Below are 20,781 nucleotides of genomic sequence, written 5' to 3'. Positions count from 1 at the left end.
TTTGACATTAGTAATGTTGAAAAATATTCAATAATTCAATAATTAAACTGCCGAAAAAGTAGAAAGTCAATAAATTTACTTAATAGAAGTGAATTGAAAAATTCAGGTTTTGCTTTAGATTATAAAAATACATATAGAGGTAAGTTCATTTTGCATTTGCAATGATGCATAAAAATATATTATGTCTTCAAGGTTTAAATTTAATTTATTAAAATGTGTACTTATTTTTCAGCGCCAGCCCGGAGCAATTTTCTGCTCTAATAGAATTCATGGAAAGGTACTATAAAAAAAATACAGTTTTGTTTCCAAACTTACTTCATTATTCTTATAATAAACAATGAAATCATATCAATACCAAGTGCTTCGTTGGTGTGTGTTACCTATAGGTATGGTGACCTCAGTGGGGACTTCAGGGTCGAGTAAAAGCCGACGAAATATGGGCAAGGCTGACAGTCTTACTAAATTCAATTGGTGGTGGGGTACATAAATCACAAGATAAGTGGAAGAAAGTAAGTTTGAACTTGCACCTTGTTAACCTAGCTGTATATTTCAGACTCTCAATTGTTTGTTAACCTAGCTGTATATTTCAGACTCTCAATTGTTTGTTAACCTAGCTGTATATTTCAGACTCTCAATTGTTTGTTAACCTAGCTGTATATTTCAGACTCTCAATTGTTTGTTAACCCAGCTGTATATTTCAGAATTTGTGGCAGTTGAACAGAGACTCCTTGCACTGGAGGAGACGCAAGAGAAGCTCTTCCATGAGCGAGAAAGGGAAAGGGAAAAGCTCCTCCATGAATGTGAGAGGGAGTGTGAGGAACTACTCCATAAAAGAGAAATGGAGCGACTGCGACTGGATTTGTGACCATTTTATTTTTTTTATAGAGCTGATGATATTTACTGTGTTAAATGATTTTAAGCGTTTATTTTAGATTAATATCTTTAAATTTTATAGGATTTATAATTATGTACTTAATTTATTTTAAGAGTTTGTTTTAGTTTTAAGAATATTGAATTTGTTTTTGTCCTCTGTCTTTAGTTGTTTTACTTTTTAATCTTTAAATTTTATAGGATTTATATGTTCTAATTTATTTTAAGTGTTTGTTTTAGTTTTAAGAATATTGAATTTGTTTTTGATTTTAATATTATTTAATGTAACAGTATTTTCTGTCCTCTTTCTTAAGTTGTTTTACATTTTAATCTTTAAATTGTATAGTAGATCAAGAGCCCACGACAGCCAGACATTCCTTTCTTTAATAAACTTGAAAGTTTCTCTGTATATGTCTCCGATACAGATAAGAACGACTAGCGATTATCAAGTCTGGGTTGTGGTTACTTTGGCCGGAAACAGGTAGTAAGGGTGTATAAAATTGTACCTAACTTTCATTATAGTTTCAAAGCTAAATTTTATATATGTTAGTTGGGGACCTATTAAAAGATGTTACCTTAAGAGCCAGACAGTTTTCATGGTTCTTACATCTAGCCAGACACATTTAAAAAATAACTAACATATCATCAAATTCACATAACTACCTAAAAGCGCAACAAATATGAAATAACCCACTAAAAACATTAGTTAACTGTAATTATTAAAAAAATAAAAGTATAATATATAAGTAATAAAGTTATTACTTATCTTTTACGAGGACTTATGATGATGGAATTTCACATATCCCGATGACTTTTTTATTGTGTCATCGAGAAATTGTTTTTGATTTTAATATTATTTGAATTTAATAGTTTAAGTACAGTATTTTCTGTCCTCTGTCTTTAGTAGTTTTACTTTTTAATCTTTAAATTTTATAGGATTTATATGTTCTAATTTATTTTAAGTGTTTGTTTTAGTTTTAAGAATATTGAATTTGTTTTTGATTTTAATTTAATAGTTTAAGTACAGTATTTTCTGTCCTCTGTCTTTAGTTGTTTTACTTTTTAATCTTTAAATTTTATAGGATTTATATGTACTTAATTTATTTTAAGTGTTTGTTTTAGTTTTAAGAAGATTGAATAAAACATGTATACATAATAATAGTATATTTTATTCTTTAATTAGTTAAGTAGTTTATACCACCATTAATTCAGTACACACTTTTATAAATACTAACAAAAAATACAATTAAAATTACATACTTAAAAATATAAAAAAATAGGTTGAGGCTGTAACGATGATCAATTTTTTCACCTATAACCTGCACTAAAATATGAGCAGTTATCAGAAACTTTAAAAGGATTATTATATTCTGTAATGTATTTATTATATTCTGTAACTAATGCAGTTGCATTATTTAAATCTGTGAAGTAAACAAAATAATGTTTTAGGAGCGAAAAAATATTATACAAAACTACTTGGTCAGGCACACTGCATTAGGTTTAAAAGTAATACACTTTAAAACTACACACAACACACTTTAAAAAATACACTGTAGGTTTTAAAGTAATACCTACTGCACTTATGTACTTAATTTTAATTTGTCTTTATTTAGTAAGTAATTCACTCTTCTAGCTTTTATAATAATATTATACTTAATTCAACAATTAACTAAATGACTACTTCAGTCTTTATAACCAAAATTACATACTTTTGTTTTAAAAAATTTAACCAATGGTTAATTATCAAACTTATTTGTAAATAAAATAATGCTCCCGTGAATCAGGAGTGTGCAGTGCTGCCAGTGCCAGGTGCTGTTCCAGTTAGTTGGACCAGGGAACCACTAGTTCACGCTACATACTACACGCCATTACCATAGAGAGACAAAAATAACCTATTAAATTAACCTATTAACTAAATTATTAAGTATTATTCTGCCATTCATCAGCTCGTCTTGGTTGCTGGAAATGGGTCCAACCAGCACACTCGGTTCATCACCATCCTCTTGTTGCTCAGCCATATTATTAGGGAGAGGTAATTGAGCATCCTGTGCAATATTGTGAAGAACACAACATGCAATAGTTACCTTACTGGCAACACGAGGATGGTAATGGAGTGTACGATGCTTCAACAAGCATCTCCAACGAGCCTTCAGTATACCAAAACATCGTTCAATACAATTGCGTGCCTGTAAATGGCGTGTAGTGTACACCGCTGCCCGAGAACCTGGTTCGGCATTTAAAATTGGTATCATCAGCCACGCTCTCTGCGGGTATCCAGAATCACCTTAAACAAATAATGTAGTTAAAGAGCTTTATAACTCCAATATTTTTATGATAAATATATAGAAGTAGGTAGGAATTATTTGATTTACCTAATAGCCACGTCAATTCACCATTTTCGTGAAGTCCACGCATGTATGGTTCCACTTCACTGGATGCCCATATGAAGGAATCATGCGTGGCTCCACCATATTTTGCATTGACATTGGTAATCTTTAAATTATCATCACATATCTGAAAAAAAAATTTAAGTTATAAAAAATATTCTATTTGCAGTTGCTTTGTTATTTTGTTTTAATGTAACATGTTAAAAACAATGCTTACTAACTAATTATACATATGCAAAGAAATATAGCTTACCATTTGCACATTCAAGGAATGGTATCCTTTTCTGTTAAAATAATTCTGTTCATCAATGTGAGGTTTTATAATAGATATGTGAGTGCAATCTATGCATCCTATTACCCCTGGTAATTGAAATTTCCTTTGAAATCTGTAATTAGGTATATTTACATTTTATAATTAAAGACAATTACCTAAATATATTATAAAATATAATACAATTATTAAAAAGACTTTCAAATGGATTTGTCATAATATTTTGTAAACCTTTAAAACATTTAGAATTGAACAGAAACAAACATTTTGTGGTATAATAGACAATCAATATGTGGAATAATAGAATTGTTTGTGACTACAATAGCAGCGACCTTCTTTCTATGTAAAGGATTAAGTTATTTATTAAAATTGTACAAAACATTGAAAGTTATAAATAAATTAATAGAAACACTTACTCTTGTCGAATTCTTGCTCTTTCTTGCCTTGTTTGAGGGAAAACTATCCATTTTTTAACTATCAGAGGACTGTTGAGTGCCTCCACAACTTGCCTAATGCATCTACTTGTAGTGCATTGTGGCAAATGTTGGGTGACACCCACAATTCTCTGATACGATCCCGTTGCCAAGAAACTCAGAGCGCAAAGAACCTACGATAATAAGTAGAATTAGGATATGTAATATAGATATGCGCAACACATGCCTTTCATTGGGCATTTAAAATATCGGACATCACTTATAAACAATCGCAGTGAAGAAACTGTGGATTACCTTTACTTCCAAAGGAATTTCTTTAGTACCCCGTATTTTTGTTTGGTTACGTAGGCTGCAGCAAAGCTCGCTAAAAGTTTTTTTACTTAACCTAAAACGCTCTTGAAACAATTGTTCGGGCATTTCTTCGATTGTCTCCAAACTCCGTCTGGACGCATTTCTTTTTTGGCGCCTGAGCCAAACTTCTTCATCGTGCGCAGCTTTTAAAAGTCTCAAAGCGTGCATTTTATTAAAAATTTTATAATCACTAAGAAACACAACACGGAACTTCAACAGCTGATTATAAAATCGCCATTTTGTTTCGATTTCTACAAGATGTTAGCGTACGCTTGATAACGAACGCCCACAGAGCGTTTCTCCTGTCAAAAGTGCCACTTGGCTAGCCATTTGTATGGCGCCTGTCGTATGACTTTACGTTCCGTTTAATGGAATAGAAAAACAATGCCACTCGTCTACCAATTTTCGTTTCGTTACGCTCGGTCACGTGACGTATCTCCAGCTTATGTCAATCTCATACATTCGTTTATCGATTCTATTGAACTTTACGCTAATAGAAAGCCACTTGCATAGGGGGGCTGATACTTTTTAGAAATACTCGCGTAAAATGAAACACCAGAAAATTTATTTATGTCATATTTCATCACGCCGTAGCACAATGCCGTAGCATCATGCCGTAGCATCACGCCGTAGCATCACGCCGTAGCATCACGCTGTAGTATCATTCCGTAGCATCATGCCGTAGCTTCATGCCATATCATCATGCCGTAGCATCATGCCGTAGCATCACGCCGTAGCATCATGCTGTAGCATCACGCCGTAGCATCACGCCGTAGCATCACGCCGTAGCATCATGCCGTAGCATCATGCTGTAGCATCATGCCGTAGCATCACGCCGTAGCATCATGCCGTAGCATCATGCAGTAGCATCACACCGTAGCATCACACCGTAGCATCACGCCGTAGCATCACAGCGTAGCATCACGCCGTAACACATGCCGTAGCATTACGGCGTAGCATCATGTCGTAGCATTACGTCTTCATCACGTTAAGCCGGGTCCAGGTCGGGTTTTTTCAAATGTCGTTTGTTAAGGTAAAAACGCCAGAACTATTTCTAAAAAGTATCAGGAACTGTAGAACTCAACTGCACGAGATAAGAACTCACATTTTTTTTTTGATCTGCTAAAAATGATCTGCTACGGGAAGTTGGCAGATCATTTTTTCAAATGTCGTTTTTTAAGGTAAAAACGCCAGAACTATTTCTAAAAAGTATCAGGAACTGTAGAACTCAACTGCACGCGATAAGAACTCACATTTTTTTTTGATCTGCTAAAAATGATCTGCTACGGGAAGTTGGCAGATCATTTTTTCAAATGTCGTTTTTTAAGGTAAAAACGCCAGAAATATTTCTAAAAAGTATCAGGAACTGTAGAACTCAACTGCACGCGATAAGAACTCACATTTTTTTTTTGATCTGCTAAAAATGATCTGCTAAGTTCACTGACATGACCATTACAAAATTTTATTTATTCAAGTATTCTACAAACAATAAAAAATGTAGGACACCGATTAACAGCAACAGCAATTGTTAATTATTTAACTGAAAGCCAAATAAAACTCGTACATAAGTCACGGCTTCAGTTAATTTAACATTAAAGGGTTTAAATTAGCACCTAGCGCTGTAAAAGCCGTTAATTTTGCAATATTACGCCGTGAACATAATTGCAGTCGTGTTTCACCTTGCACTGAATAAAACCTCGTGTGTTATTAAAATGTTTTGAATTATTGAGTTTAAACTGAAATTCTTGTAAATTATTTTGTTATACACTTTATAATTTATTGTAGAAAAACTCGCAATAAATAAGCAGCACGAACATAAAGTCTTTTGTCGTAAGAGAACTTATAAACGCACTACCTTGCCCCTTGTTTTCAGCCGTGGACAAATCGCCGACACTTTGATTTCTAATTTTAACTCTTGATTAAAGAGTATGTTTTACACTGAGACTTCATCTATTCTTATTCAAAATTTCATCTCAATCGGTGCTGTAGTTTAACCATAAAAGCGAACCTAACAGCTGATAACAGACTTCCTTTTTTTTGAATTCATTAGTAAGAATTCGCAATGAATATTTGCTTCATACATAATACACAGATAATTTTACTTTAGTGTATTTAACTCAAACATAAGAGCATATTAGATTAGAAGCATTGTAACGCTATGTCAAGTTAATTGAAACAAATGAATAGCGTAGGTTTTCTATTAAATTCCTAGAAATCGCGCTATATAATAACAGTATGCGTAGTACTATTATATATTCTGTGGTACCGTGTACCTAGAGGTATTTAAATATTAAATAGTACACTAAATAACTGTTAGAATTGGATTATTCGTAACTGTCGTAATTAAATTATAATTTGTATCATTTATTTCTTGGCTATTTCTATTCATTGGATACAATTTAATGTGTGTATTGTAAACCTGTTAAAGTACGGTGTTTTTTATCTCCCTTTCCACTACTAAATAAAATTAAGGATGGGGTACTATATGGATACCAGCACGCAATAATTTATGCTAAGTATTATTTGATTTATATCTAAATAATTATACCAGGTACAAAAATAGTATTTGCAAGTTATAAGAACCAATTTTCCATGGTATAAAACAAGTGAAGTTAACTAAAATAGTGGTGTTATCTAACAGAAGCTTATTATGGCCACAATTATTGGTATCTCTGTAGCAAATAGAGTTTCGGCGTAACGATCTTCAAAGTAACCAACATTTAGTACGCCTTTCGTGTCGCATGACATCCAAACTTCTACAATAATTTGCAGAAATTCTGCACACGCCTGTATGTTTTTCGAAATTACCTCTTCACTTAACCCAATATCGAAACTGAATGTACGCAATCGAACACATTTGTACACAAACTTTCGAAAAATCCAATTAAAATCAAACGGTAATTAGTCAAACAGATTTTCGCCTCACTAAACGATACACTCAGGATCGGAAAAGGGAAATGCAGGGAGCATAACTAAAGCAGAATTTAGCTGTATTTGCTGGAAGCCGCGATACCGCTTGATTGATGATGTTTAGCTTGGCTGACGCAGCTAATGTGTGTGTTGAGCACCAACCCTTCACGTCACTATGGTCCCTATTCAATTGTTATAAGGGCGAAAATGTCGGTACATGCGCTATATCAAATTTGTATTGCAATCGTCCTGAATGTCTGGATAGATTACGATTCCGTCGTCTGTGCCACATTATAAAGCGGTCTATTTCAGTGTAATGAACATTAAGAAAATTTCATTTGATCGAGATTTGGCTAGAGATAATTATAGTATTAATTACTGCAGAAGTTTTTGATTATTTTTACGAGCCGTAAATTGTAAATCATAAGCAAACTTAACTTGGTCTATAGGAAACAGGTAAAGATACTATAAACACGCTCTTTTTAACAAACTCTATTATAACATTATCTATATAATATATCTAACTCTATTTAAACAGTATAACTCATCCAATATACATGCATAATAAAATGATCAGACAAACTCACTGATATTTGTTAAATACTAAAAACCTAAGGTAAAAACATAATATATATAAGGCCCCGGTAACCGAATTTATTATACCCGCCGCGCACGCGTAACAGCATGTAAAAATACCACTTAAAGCGATCGCGCGAATGTGAAAATCACGCACGCCTGATCGAACCATAGGTACCATAACATCGAACCCTATAGATTTTCCTTTCTTTCAATAAATCTTTAATTCACTAAAGTGAAGTCCCGTGTGCCGTGTAGGCGGTCTCATCATATATTTCTCTTCGATTTTCTTTACGAGAATGCGATCAGCAGTATGTACCCTACAGGACCTTTTATATTAGTCTCCACCAAGGGATATACCCTTGTAACGCCTACGTTCTATCATGTTCCAAAGGGACTAGTTTCCACATATCATCATTATTTAAATCTCTCTTTTTTACCGCATTGTGATAAGTAAACAGCTCTTCTTTTAGTTTGCTACTAGATTTTTATAGGCTCTTCGGCTTGTATACAATTTCTTTAAATAATCATAGGTAATCATAACACAAGTTATAACGTATTGACGTTTTAGTTTTGGCAAATTGTTGCCAAAAATATAATCTTTATAATACAGGCATGAAATTTAGATAAATCTTTAGCAAAACATACTATTTCGGATCCTAAAATTCAATGCGTTTTTATTGCAAACATAAACGTATTTGGTCTATCAAGTTGAATGGTAGGTACATTGCAAAATACGAAAAGTTCACGAAAATAACGATTTTTTTTACAGTGATCGCATCCATCAACTATCACTTCAACACGTCATTTTTCTGCTACCACTGGTCACAATGTAACAGTTTCAACTAACATTTAGATAAAAGAAACACAAACAGTAGCGAGCAAGTAAACATGCTAAAACCAGCTTTAACACGACAATTCAGTGCTCAAATGTTCAGTATTTTATACGCCAAGTGTTGCCAGACCAGTAAACAGGGTTGTTTAGGCGATATGTTGTTGTTCTATTGACCTTTTTGTAAGCAATAAAACCTTAAATGCCTTGTAATTTTATTTTGGGATTTTCTTTTCATTTGGTGCAATTGTTACATTCTAAAGTCATACTTGGTTACTATTTTTTACTAAACACGTACACGGCTAGTTGCGTTTTTTTTTATAAATCTATCAGCGCAAAACTTCATCCATATCTGTTTAGTCGTTCTAGCGCAGCGTGATTATCTCACAAACATTTTTTGATAAGTTTGTGTAGAGTTTTTAGCTTTATATTATACAAGATTTCCGCCCGCGGCTTCGCCCGCGTTTTCAAAGGAAAACCCGCATAGTTCCTGTTCCCGTGGGATTTCCGGGATAAAACCTATCCTATGTGTTAATCCAAGTTACCCTCTATATGTGTGCTAAATTTCATTGTAATCGATTCAGAAGTTTTTACGTGAAAGAGTAACAAACATCCATACATCCATACAAACTTTCGCCTTTATAATTACATCCTGGATACATCCATACAAACTTTCGCCCTTATAATAGTATTAAGATTAAGATGAAGCGGGAAATTTTAAATTTAATAAAACAATAATAACTAGCTTTCCGGATTATGATTTAATATAATTCATTCTTACTACAAGTATCTCTTAAAGCTAATAATACTTATGTTTCACAGGAACCAATACACTCACTTTGAAGTTCACGAGGCTTCTAATACCAATAACATGGTTGGCTAAAATTCGTAGAATGTATCATTTCTCAATCAATTAGCCAAGTAGTATGATGTTTATTTTATACGATACTAGCTTTCCGCCTGCGGTTTCGCCTGCTTTGTCCTTAAAACCTTATAAATTATATATGTACTAAAAACTTCCTCTTGAATTACTCTATCTATAAAAAAACGCATCAAAATCTGTTGCGTAGTTTTAAAGATTTTAGCCTACATAGGGACTTATGGACAGAGAAAGCGACTTCGTTTCATTCTGTCTAGTCATACATTAAATTACCACTAATAAAAATAATGGCTTTTCTTCAATGATTTTGGGCCATTTATTTAAGTACAACAAAAATGTATGTATGGTGAAGAACTTTTGTACATGTAACGTAATGATAGATATGATAAACAAACATTCAGAATTATTGTAATTGTGTCTACGATTTCCTTTGATGTGTTTTAGTAATAATTTCATATTATCACGAAAAAATTATGATAAATCAATATTTTCTTCGTAAGAATCAGACATATTATGTGATTGTATTTATTACTATGTATTTATTACTCCCTATGTAATATATTTCGTAGGGTTCCCTTTTCTTTTCTTGGAAAAATAATATAAAGTCCGCGAACTTAACAACGTATTGCTTTAAAAGGTGTATAAATAAAACCAATTTTACTCATACAAAGGTTTTATTTACTTTTTTTATTTTTCTAATCCGTTACTTCTTTATAATCATAAAATGTTACTGACACTGATATTTTTATCTTATTAAAATAACAATAAACTTTTTTTTATATTAAAATTTCATGCAATAAATACATTAATTAAATCCATTTTCACTTCCTTATGTTTCGAGAGAAACCTGTACCATTTAAACATATTAATACATGGAAACACCACATATTCTATACCACAGTTTATAGTCTTACTACATGCCTTGCTATCCTTACCTAAACTAAAGTCTATTTTATTCATGTTAACCCTTACCATTTATATGAATAGTCAATTTCATAAACATGTTTATTCGTTCATTCGTCTCTTCCTATTATATAAACACGCATTAGTGGTAAAAAATAATGACATTTCCAGACGTATTTAACCCAACCAAACAAAACACAAAGGATAATAATATGACAAAGTGGTTATTACGGTCTTAATAACCCTTCTTTTAAGCACTTAAGTGGCTTGTATTGTTGAATGCACCCAGACATGCAAGTATCAAAGCAAAACAAACTAATTAGCTTTATTAAGGAACAAAATTAAAGCTAATATTTGAACTTTAGCGTGATTAATGGAGAATGTTTTGAAAGCGTAGATGTTAGTGTTTACTCTGGCTTAAGAGCGCATATTCAATTTAACGCAAGTCAAAATCTCCGCGATCTATTACGATAGATCGCGGCTTGCGCTATCCTTTTACTATGAACAGCATAGGTCCGCAGGAGAGCGCCGAGCAACATGTCCTCTCTCTGGAAAGGCTCGCTGCCGACTGATTTTAATCGGGTCGCGCGCAGTGTTTTATAGTACTTTAAAAAAATTTGTAGAAAAATAATAGAGGTACCTTAGTTGATTTTTTAAATTTTATCTTATAAGTAAGACATTCTTTTATTGCAATATGTATAAATTATATTCAATAAAGTCAAATATCTTGGTGAAAATAATCATTTTGTCGACTATAATTTCTAAAAAAATTCACATTGTTCGGATTTTAATTTCGTAAGTTAGGAGTCCAAAATAAAAAAATCTTTTAACTAACTATTTTAATAAGGATTTTTGCAGTTAGTTAAAAATAATTGTGTGTTAGATCTGTCAGCAATTTCAGATATTTTTAGCTTCGAAATTGACACTAAAAGTGAAATCAAGTAATCATCGGCTCAGTTATCTTGATGGTATTCACAAATACTGTATTAATTGAAAAAAACTCTTAACTAACTACATAGACAATAAAATTTCCTAAAATTATTAGTAATTCATATATTTGTAAGATAAGTGGTTGATGGACAGTCTGGTTTGAAAAATCACATATTTGAGCCAAACAGCGCACGGACGGCGTACACGGCCTTAAGGGCATTTGGGTTCGATTACTAATGAAGAAGTATTCCTGAACTTTTCTATAGTGTCTGATTGATAATATAAAGAAAGAAACATTTATTTATCAAGGACAGCACAACACACACACACACACACATAGCCATAAAACATCAACAATAATACAATAATAATACACTTAATATTATAATGCTTTTATTAGTTTTATTGAATTACAAAAAATATTTCTTCTTTAAGTATGTTCATATTCATTTTTGGTGTCAATTGTATCCTTGTTACCGTCTAATTTTAATGTAATTTCTGCTATCTAATAACGTGGAAGAACAATTCCAGGAAGCAATTTCTATCAAATTCAGGAAGTGGTCCTTATAAATTAAACTGAGGATAATAATGTTTATTATATAATTATACGTTATTACTTATATTAAGAAAAATAATGAAATATAATATTATGTATATTGTTCCTTTGTCGTGACGGTCACAAACCAAGCTCTAAAGTTCATAGAGCCGGGGGTATCTAAGAAGATTTCCCCACGATAAAAAAAAGGCCTTGTGTTATATTTTACTAGGAATTTCCAATTGTAATGGGATAGGGATTTTTCCAAGATAATGGCAAGATAAGCCCTGGTTACTACATAATATGCTTCTGCTTAACATTTCTGAGAACAACCTTGCTTTATTGTTATGAGGAATAATATACACATTACGGATATGTATCGAAATTTTTACCTCATATTTTAATTCCAAATTAAAGAGAAAGTCTAACAAAGCAATTGCGAATACAGACTATAATTAAAATTTGTTTTTTTCAGAATTAAAATCAAACACCTACGTGCGCGTGAGTTTATTATCGATGCACCTGATCACTCCATCTATCTTATTATATTATAGATGCCAATTGACTTTAAGATTAACGGCATACTAAATAAACTTTAATTTGCACCCACACATTTGATTACGTGGTTCAATGTGGTTCAATGTATCAATGTTGAGATTAATCTACAACTTCATATGGGGTTGTGTAGTATTCTAGTAAATAATTTATCTATTTTATTTCTATTGAGTTATTAATTTTTGTCTGTAATGTTGCTTAATACATGCGTCGCTACATTTCAGGTCTACGAACAGGTCTACGAGCTACGCGCTACGAGATGAGCTACAAAAACGACTAAGTAATATTTTTCCATTCCCTTAGGTATAGGTTAATTAAAAATATATCAGCAACTTCTACATTGACTACTTACTTTTAAATTCTGTTCGTATGCGTGATACCGTTGAGGGCAATGTTAAAACATTAACAAAGAATAGCTTCCATTTTATATTTTCTCAAAAAAATCATCTTAAGCTCGTATACGATTATCTTTATTTACAGCCTTTATTTCTCACTACGAAATCCAATAAAATGTACTCCACCGTATATAACCGTAAAAAATATATAGTGTATTGTTCAAGAGACGTGTACTTTTACGCATATTTTACTTTCTCTCGCAGTATTTTTTACAATAAAAAGTTATAGCTACAAAGTGGTTGTGTTGTCTGTCCGGGTGCGTTATTGTATTGCGTGAAAATTTATTACGTCACCGTTCTGTACTGGGGAACCTCTAATAAGAAATCCTATTAATATTTACCTCGAACGACGTATTAAAATGCGTCACATTCATTGCGCTCTATGACGGCACGTTGTTATAACTATTCGATGTGTAACGCGCGATGTATGTTCTTTGGTGTATTGTGTCGTGTTGAAGCGTCGTGTAGTAGGAATGTCAGTATGGTAGAATTACTATTCGGACTTTTATTATCGCGATTATGATTGCGACCGTGATGGAGTGCTGAACTACAAGCACGGCTGGATGAGTTTGTTTCCACAAAATTTTGTTTTATTTTCACTGCGTTGAAATATATGAACCATGTGCAATGCAATGCGCCAAAACTACTGATATTCCAGTATGTTTGATGTTGGAAAAATATTTATCTATGACTAAATTGTTGAAATAGAAAATTATTTTCGACGAATATTGTTTGGTAATAAATTGTTTCTGTCATTTTGTAACAATATTTAGAAAGTATATGTTCAGTTGTTTTAATGTTATAATAATTGTGATTGACCTTTAATTTGATGTTATTATCGAATGAAATAAAATAATTTCATTACAACATTAAAAATGTTGAATCTCTTTAACATACGAATTTTTATTCATTACCTGTTATAATTAAATCGTCTTTTAAATCTGTTAATAAATCGTTAAATCGTAAAACAAATTTGAAAAGCAGAATTGCTTCAAAGTTATATATTTTTATGCGAATAAATTATTCTAACGAAAAAATCATATATTTTATTTTATAAAATAATATTAATATTCTTAATATCATTTCTAGACATAAATTGAAATAAAAATATATAAATTGAACGATTAATAACTTTAATCTAAAACTTGATTCAATTTAAAAGCTAATTCGTTCGTAGATTTGATAAACGTAATAAACAGAAGCATCCTAAATACGTATCTAACATTAAAATTAATTTCGCGTCTAAATAAATATTTTGTAAGCGAAAATAAAAGTACAAAACATAATTATAATTCTTGGATATACAATTTGAAACAGATTTTCCGTCCATTTAACTTGTTTACGAGACCCACGCACATAAGTAATTACATAATTGACTTTGCTTAGAACTAATAAGAAAATTAAGGTTAACTGAAGGTAAAAAAGGAACTTTAGATTCTAGTTTTACAGTGAATTATCTTAGATTAATGTATAATGTGCTGGTTTAATGTTAAGTATATTTGACTGTGTTTTCAATTGTGTTCCAGAATATCTAAGTTATTAGGTTAACTTGAAGTTTATTTGAGGGAAATGTTATGTTACAGTAATAATGTGTCTTAAGTTAAAGTTTAATTTAGCTATATTTATATTAGTTTCAGCATGGTTTTAACCGATGTTTATTTTGCGCATAGTATAATATTATGTTATAGCTACAAACGGAAGCCTTATAGGATAATGATTCCAGAAACACGGCCAATTATTAAAGCTCTAGATTGAATTCAATTTGAAGGATTTCAAATGTTAGATAAGTTTTAGCCTTTGATTGTTTGTATTTTTTTAACATGAAAAATAACTTTGAAATTACCAGCAGATGTAAATGTTATAATTTTATAATTACACACCCAACCGTGTTGAAATGTTGTTAGTCTTAACTCACGTAGAAACAACAAGATACGTAACAACTGCTTTGTTTGCTGTTCACACTCAATAAAGTGTTCGATATGTCGAGTTAAACAATATAATCTACTATATCTTATTAAACACTACGGATTACTCGAATAGTTACCTAATTCTTCACTAAATAGAGTCTTAAATTATTTGTGAAATACGTAATAGCAACATTCCATCAAACAACAGAGGATCCTGAATAAATAATAACTTAATAAGTTTACAGTCCAATATTAAATAATCCAAGATCCAAGCGCTGTTTAAACATTGAAAGGAAACCTTATAAATTAGTTTACTTTGCTATAATTTCGACTCATTTTGGACGTTAATTCGCATAAAGGAGATATTTCATTTTCGGCTTATGTACATTTCACAGAACTGATGATTGTGACGTTGTTGTTTTTTTGTATTTTTTAGGCCGAAAGATTGGAGAATCATTGTAATGTTTTTGTATTTTATGTTTTTAAGCTATTGCATAGCTTCTATCGCGGGACTTGAGCGCGGGGACCGAATCGAGAAATTCCGTAACGAAAAAACCTCACGCTCCCCACTCCGATGGACACGGAGGTGTGGCTTGAAGGCATAGCATGCAATAGCTTTACCGCGGCAGTCCCCGAGTGCCACATGTTTTATTTTTTATAATACATTTAAATAAAATCTAGTAAATATTTTGGTAATCGGCTTTTGCAAAAACATTCATTGTCTATTCATTTCTTCATTCACAAATTGATTTTTATCCCGTCAATTTCACACGTTTTAAATCATTTGTTTAGTCGTATAATATTATATTATAGGACTATAGTCTTATTATTTTGTACTGTTTTAACTATACTTACTATATGGTCTGTTGAATATAGACTAGATCTTATACTACTTCCATAAAAATAAAGATGATTGAATTCACTAGAAGTCTATAAATCAACAAAAAACATTATAAGAAAGTAATGAATCTTGTTATCTCATAAAACTTATAATAAAGTAAACTTACTCTTACAAGAGTAGAGGGTTTGCAGGTAGTTGCTTGATTGAATAAATACTAACAAGATGTTATCATAGCTAGTCATATATTTTCATAGATATAAGAAGTTTATTTGAAATACACGTATTCAGAGTAAAGTGACGGCGTAAACTTTGTTATAAAAGACTCTCGGTAGAGACAAAAAGCCACTCTCTAGCAGGTTATTGTTAATTATTGAGCAGTCAAAACATTTGAGGTGTATTTGCCGTAATACCTACAAGAGTGGACCTATGTAAGTATTAAAAACCATTAGTATTACTCATTAAATAAAAGTTAGTCATAAAATCGACCCTTTTTTCGTTGTTCTATACCAAACTTGCAATGCAACCAAACCCGGCTTATTTCTACCAAAATTCGCTCCATAACTCCACAACAAAAATGTACTAAAAAACAAGTTGAGCGAGTTAATCATTTCGGAATCGCTTCAACTCAAAGTCCGGACACTAAAGAGCTCCAACATCTTGGCGTCTAAGAACTTCCCGAACGAGCCACCGCAACGCTATAAAAACTGTTAACTACAATTTGCTCTAATCTTATTGACGTCAGAAGGTGACCACGATTTGTGGAATTGTCGGACGAAGAGTAGGACAAAATAGTGAAACAGTTTTCGATAAACATATTCAGAATTTGAGTTTTAGGTAATATGAATCACAATGCACTCAAGTAAGATTGTTTACGTAATTGAAATATAGATTCCATCAATCAGTTTCATTATATTCAAGAATAAATTGAATTGAACAATAAAAGTGAAGTCCCATGTCCCCTAGTGGGGTAAGGGGCAGATGCATTATGCATACATCTGTTTCACTGATCGATTTTCTTTAGGGACAAGTAGTTGATCAGCCTTCTGTGTCCTGCCAGACCGAGACATTTTTTTTTCTTCGTCTCCACCGGGAATCGAACCCAGGACCCCTCGGCACTACGCTCACGCGTCAACCACTGTGCTAAGGAGGCGGTCTAAAGGCGGTCTAAAGGCGGTGTGTGTATAAAATATACCTTGTAAAAATCCTTAAAATTTGTCTATTTAGTCACCAACTACATAAAATAATATATCAGAAATAGTTTATTAAAAGTTTCAAAACATAATCGCGTCAACTTCAACCCTTCCACCATCCAAAAGTTTTGTCCGACATAAAAATGAATCATAGTCACCCGGCCATGTGCAAAGTGTCCAGTAATGTTTAAGTAGTGGAACAGGGATTAATTTAGCCGCAACACTGTGGTCACAGCATTGTTTTGAACATAAACTTGTATTTACTTGCTCTAAATATAACCAAATGGTCTGTCTATATAGCTATAGGCTATATAATTGTGTATGTGCTAATAGCCATGTTAGTGAAAGCTTGAGAATTTCCGATTTAATTTCCATTCGAATTTGAATTTGATTTAAAATCTCAAGAAAATCCATATAAAAAATACTTCAAAATATGGGTGTATTTATAAATTATTGTCACAAAAGTAATCTTATTATTATCTTATTATCATAACACAATGTAATGAATGTTTCATTACTAATCTTGCATTTTATTCTATCCTAAATTCCGACAAAAATTATCCGTCAATTTGACCCAAAACATTAGAAAACCTCACTCAAACAAACTTCGGATTAATATAACAAGGATTGAATGTTTATTACGAATAAAGAGTCAATTCACCATCGTAATAATAAGCCTTATTATATTATACTTAAGATTATATAAGAGTGCTTCAAATAGAAATGAACAATACAAATTATAATAAAGGAGGCCTTATCAAAGAGTACTTAAGCCCATTACACACAAGTGGGACTTCGTAAATTGTCTTTGTTTGCGTTTCTATCCTGGCTTTATATTTAATTAGTATCGTTAGTTATTATAGACAATTGTTTAAAGTGTTTACGGTTAAGGAACAATCGTTGTTGTTAACATAATTTTTAATTGTTAAAACGAATAGCAATTTTTAAAAACGCTGCATCTTTCTCAAGGGACTTTTATAGGTTTATTGTATCAATTACTGATGATAATTAAGTTTAATGTAGTAAGTAGTTATTAGTTACGGAAAAAAACATGTACTTAGTTATGCATTTAAAATCTTTACTTGGGTGATAGAGTTATCATTCTTTTCTCGGGAGTCATTTTAAACCAATATGTCTATAGAATGCTTGTAGATTATATAATATATAATTTGAATTCTACTTGGTGACCATTTTTTATATACCTACTTTAAGGAATAGAGCCACATTTCATGAATTGATTTGTTTATTATCTTTCCTTTATAGTCCGGGATACATCGCCCATTTTTGCAAGTGATTACTATCAAGCTAATTTTTCGTGAGTAGCTTTATTTTGATGAGATGCCCAATAATTTCATGTACAAAACTCTCGATTGTGGTAGCTACCAGAGGAAACAAGGATAAAATATTTAGATTTGATGGTTCTCAAATATTAATTACTAACTGAATGTTTTTTTTGTTCAATCTCAAGATAATTATCTAAATTATTCAAAAAAATATTTGTCCTACAAAATCTATGGTTTGATCAAAGAGTCCCCCTTTCCAATGTGTATCGATAACGAAGTCATCATAAATGATTACTAACCAGCTGATTTTTTTATTTTCACTTATTTAATACTTATATAATTCAACAGACATATTGTCCTACAAATTGCGTAATAAATATTTGAGAACCGTCAAATCAAAAATTTTTATCCTTGTTACCTCTGTAAGCTACCACAATCGAGAGTTTCGTACATGAAATTATTGGGCATCTCATCAAAATAAAGCTACTCACGAAAAATTTGCTTGATAGTAATCACTTGCAAAAATGGGCGATGTATCCCGGACTATTAAACACTATCCATACTAATATTATAAATGCGAAAGTAACTCTGTCTGTTACATGTAAATTTGGTATGGAGATATTTTGATACCCGAGAAAGGACATAGGCTATCTTTTATTATGCGAAATATGTACCACAGGCGAAGCCGGGGCGGACCACTAATTTGTCATAAAAGAGGCCATAACCTATATAAAATCGGATCCTTCGTTTATGAATAATAATTCTTCCATAGTCTATACTTACTGTTCAATGCCAAAAATTATCATTTTCATAACATTAATCAGAATTGGCGTCTGTATGAGGCACTTGCATAAATTTGCCTAATTTCAATAAATTCCTTCGTCAATAATTATTGGCATTTGATAATTTTGCAAGAAGTTTTGCTTCGTTGACAGTAATTTGAGTTGACGCTATTTTTTTACAAGAGAGGCGAGTTGGTTCAGTAAATTTAGGATTTATCGGAAATTTTATTAGCATGTTTAATTATTAGATATTGAACAATTAGGTTACACGTGTTAGCGGGGAGTTAGTGGGGAGCGTGAGGTTTTTTCGTTACGGAATTTCTGGATTCGGTCCCCGCGCTCAAGGCTCGCGATAGAAGCTATGCAATAGCTTAAAAAAAATCTTTAAAAGAAAGTCAATCTGTGAAACAGTAAAAAAATATTACAAAATCAATTCAACTTGCTATTACCAAAGTTTGTAAGACATTGATCTGTAGTTACTTACCTTGAATTATTTTAGAGTTTATCGTAAATAAGATTTAGAGATATAATCTTGAAAGCTATTGTTGATTTTAGAACCCTTCGAAGTGTGAATCAACACTACGCTTCGAATCATAAAATAATTTGTAAAGCGTAACATTGTTATTAAAATTTTATTAGGAACTTGTACCTATTCTACAAATAGGTGAGCCGTCTTCCAGTTGTGTTAATATATAAATGCTTTGGTTTTAATATATAATAACTAGCGGCCCGCCCCGGCTTCGCCCGTGGTACATATGAAAAATAGATGTTGGCCGATTCTCAGACTTACCCGATATGCACAGAAAATTTCATGAGAATCGGTCCACCCGTTTCGGAGGAGTATGCAGACTAACATTGTGACACGAGAATTTTATATATAAGATTATGAAGAATAATATTATAAGCTATAGGTAAGTAGAGTTGTTAAAATATTCTCTCTTATTTTGCTATCTATTAGTGTTTTGTTTTATATTTTTTCTTTAATACCTAGTTGAAATTTTAAAAGAAGTAACTATGCCTACTAAAATTTAACTGAACGAACTGTTTTTGCACGTTCATAGATACGGGATTTAGCCAGTAAAACCTAGCAATAGATTAATAATACTCTAAAACCAAACACCAGCACAGCATAAGCTAAAAGCTAACCCGGTTAACTTAAAACAAAAATCTTTGTGCGTCGAAAAAATTGCTGGTTTCAGCGCTTTCCCATACAATACATGTCGAAAGTATTCAGGGATATATTTTACAATTTTTCGGTTGAAAACCTGTCTGAGAGCTGAGCTCCAGTGTTCAATTGAACGAAATGTCGCTTTTGCACCAATTTACAATTTATTTACAATTGTACTCGCGTAATGCAAAAACAATTGTGTACAGCGGCTTTGTTATTTATTTTGTCACCCTCGAATACCTTCTGAATTTAATTGTCTTTTGTGATTTACGGTGCTTGAATTAAGAAGGTTTTAAAATTTTTCTTTCATGCAAAAAAGGCGAACATGTAGATCCATTTTAGGATAATTGACATATTGAAGTAGCTCCGGTGTAGATTTTTCGTCGTCATAGTATCGTAGTTTATCAAATACTACATCTGATAAAAATGTATACAATATAAAGTACTAGCTTTCCGCCCGCGGCTTCGCCCGCTTTGTCTAAAACATAATAAATTATACACTAGAACCTTCCTCTTGAATCACTCTATCTATTAAAAAAACCGCATCAAAATCCGTTGCGTAGTTTTAAAGATTTAAGCATACATAGGGACATAGGGACAGAGAAAGCGACTTTGTTTTATACTATGTAGTGATGAAATTAATTAAATGTACTTCTTCTTAGGTACTTATATAATTATACATAGTGCTATCCTTAAAATACAATCTATTCATCATACAACCATAGACATTACTATACAACTTTAAAAGACCACCCAATTTTTCACCCCAACCCCACACTGA

General features: G+C 31.9%; 1 long non-coding RNA gene across 3 annotated transcripts; it reads left to right on the top strand.

The window, feature by feature from the left end:
- LOC149484982 (uncharacterized) lies at positions 1-2,035 on the top strand. 3 transcript variants are annotated; one of them, XR_016316154.1, is made up of 4 exons: positions 6-139; positions 233-277; positions 387-509; positions 702-2,035. It is a non-coding gene; the product is annotated as an uncharacterized LOC149484982 (long non-coding RNA). The 3 variants fall into 3 exon arrangements; XR_016316152.1 differs by having other exon boundaries at positions 1-139; positions 233-509; XR_016316153.1 differs by having other exon boundaries at positions 12-277.
- The last annotated feature ends 18,746 nt before the right edge of the window (positions 2,036-20,781 follow it).

The sequence above is a fragment of the Colias philodice genome, chromosome 10 (genome assembly GCF_061535455.1).
Source record: "Colias philodice isolate Cphi_HAF_F1 chromosome 10, ilColPhil1 Martin Lab GWU primary, whole genome shotgun sequence".
NCBI classification, from domain to species: Eukaryota; Metazoa; Arthropoda; class Insecta; order Lepidoptera; family Pieridae; genus Colias; species Colias philodice.
Note: the sequence above shows the minus strand (reverse complement) of the source record. Positions and strands in the feature narration are given on the sequence as shown.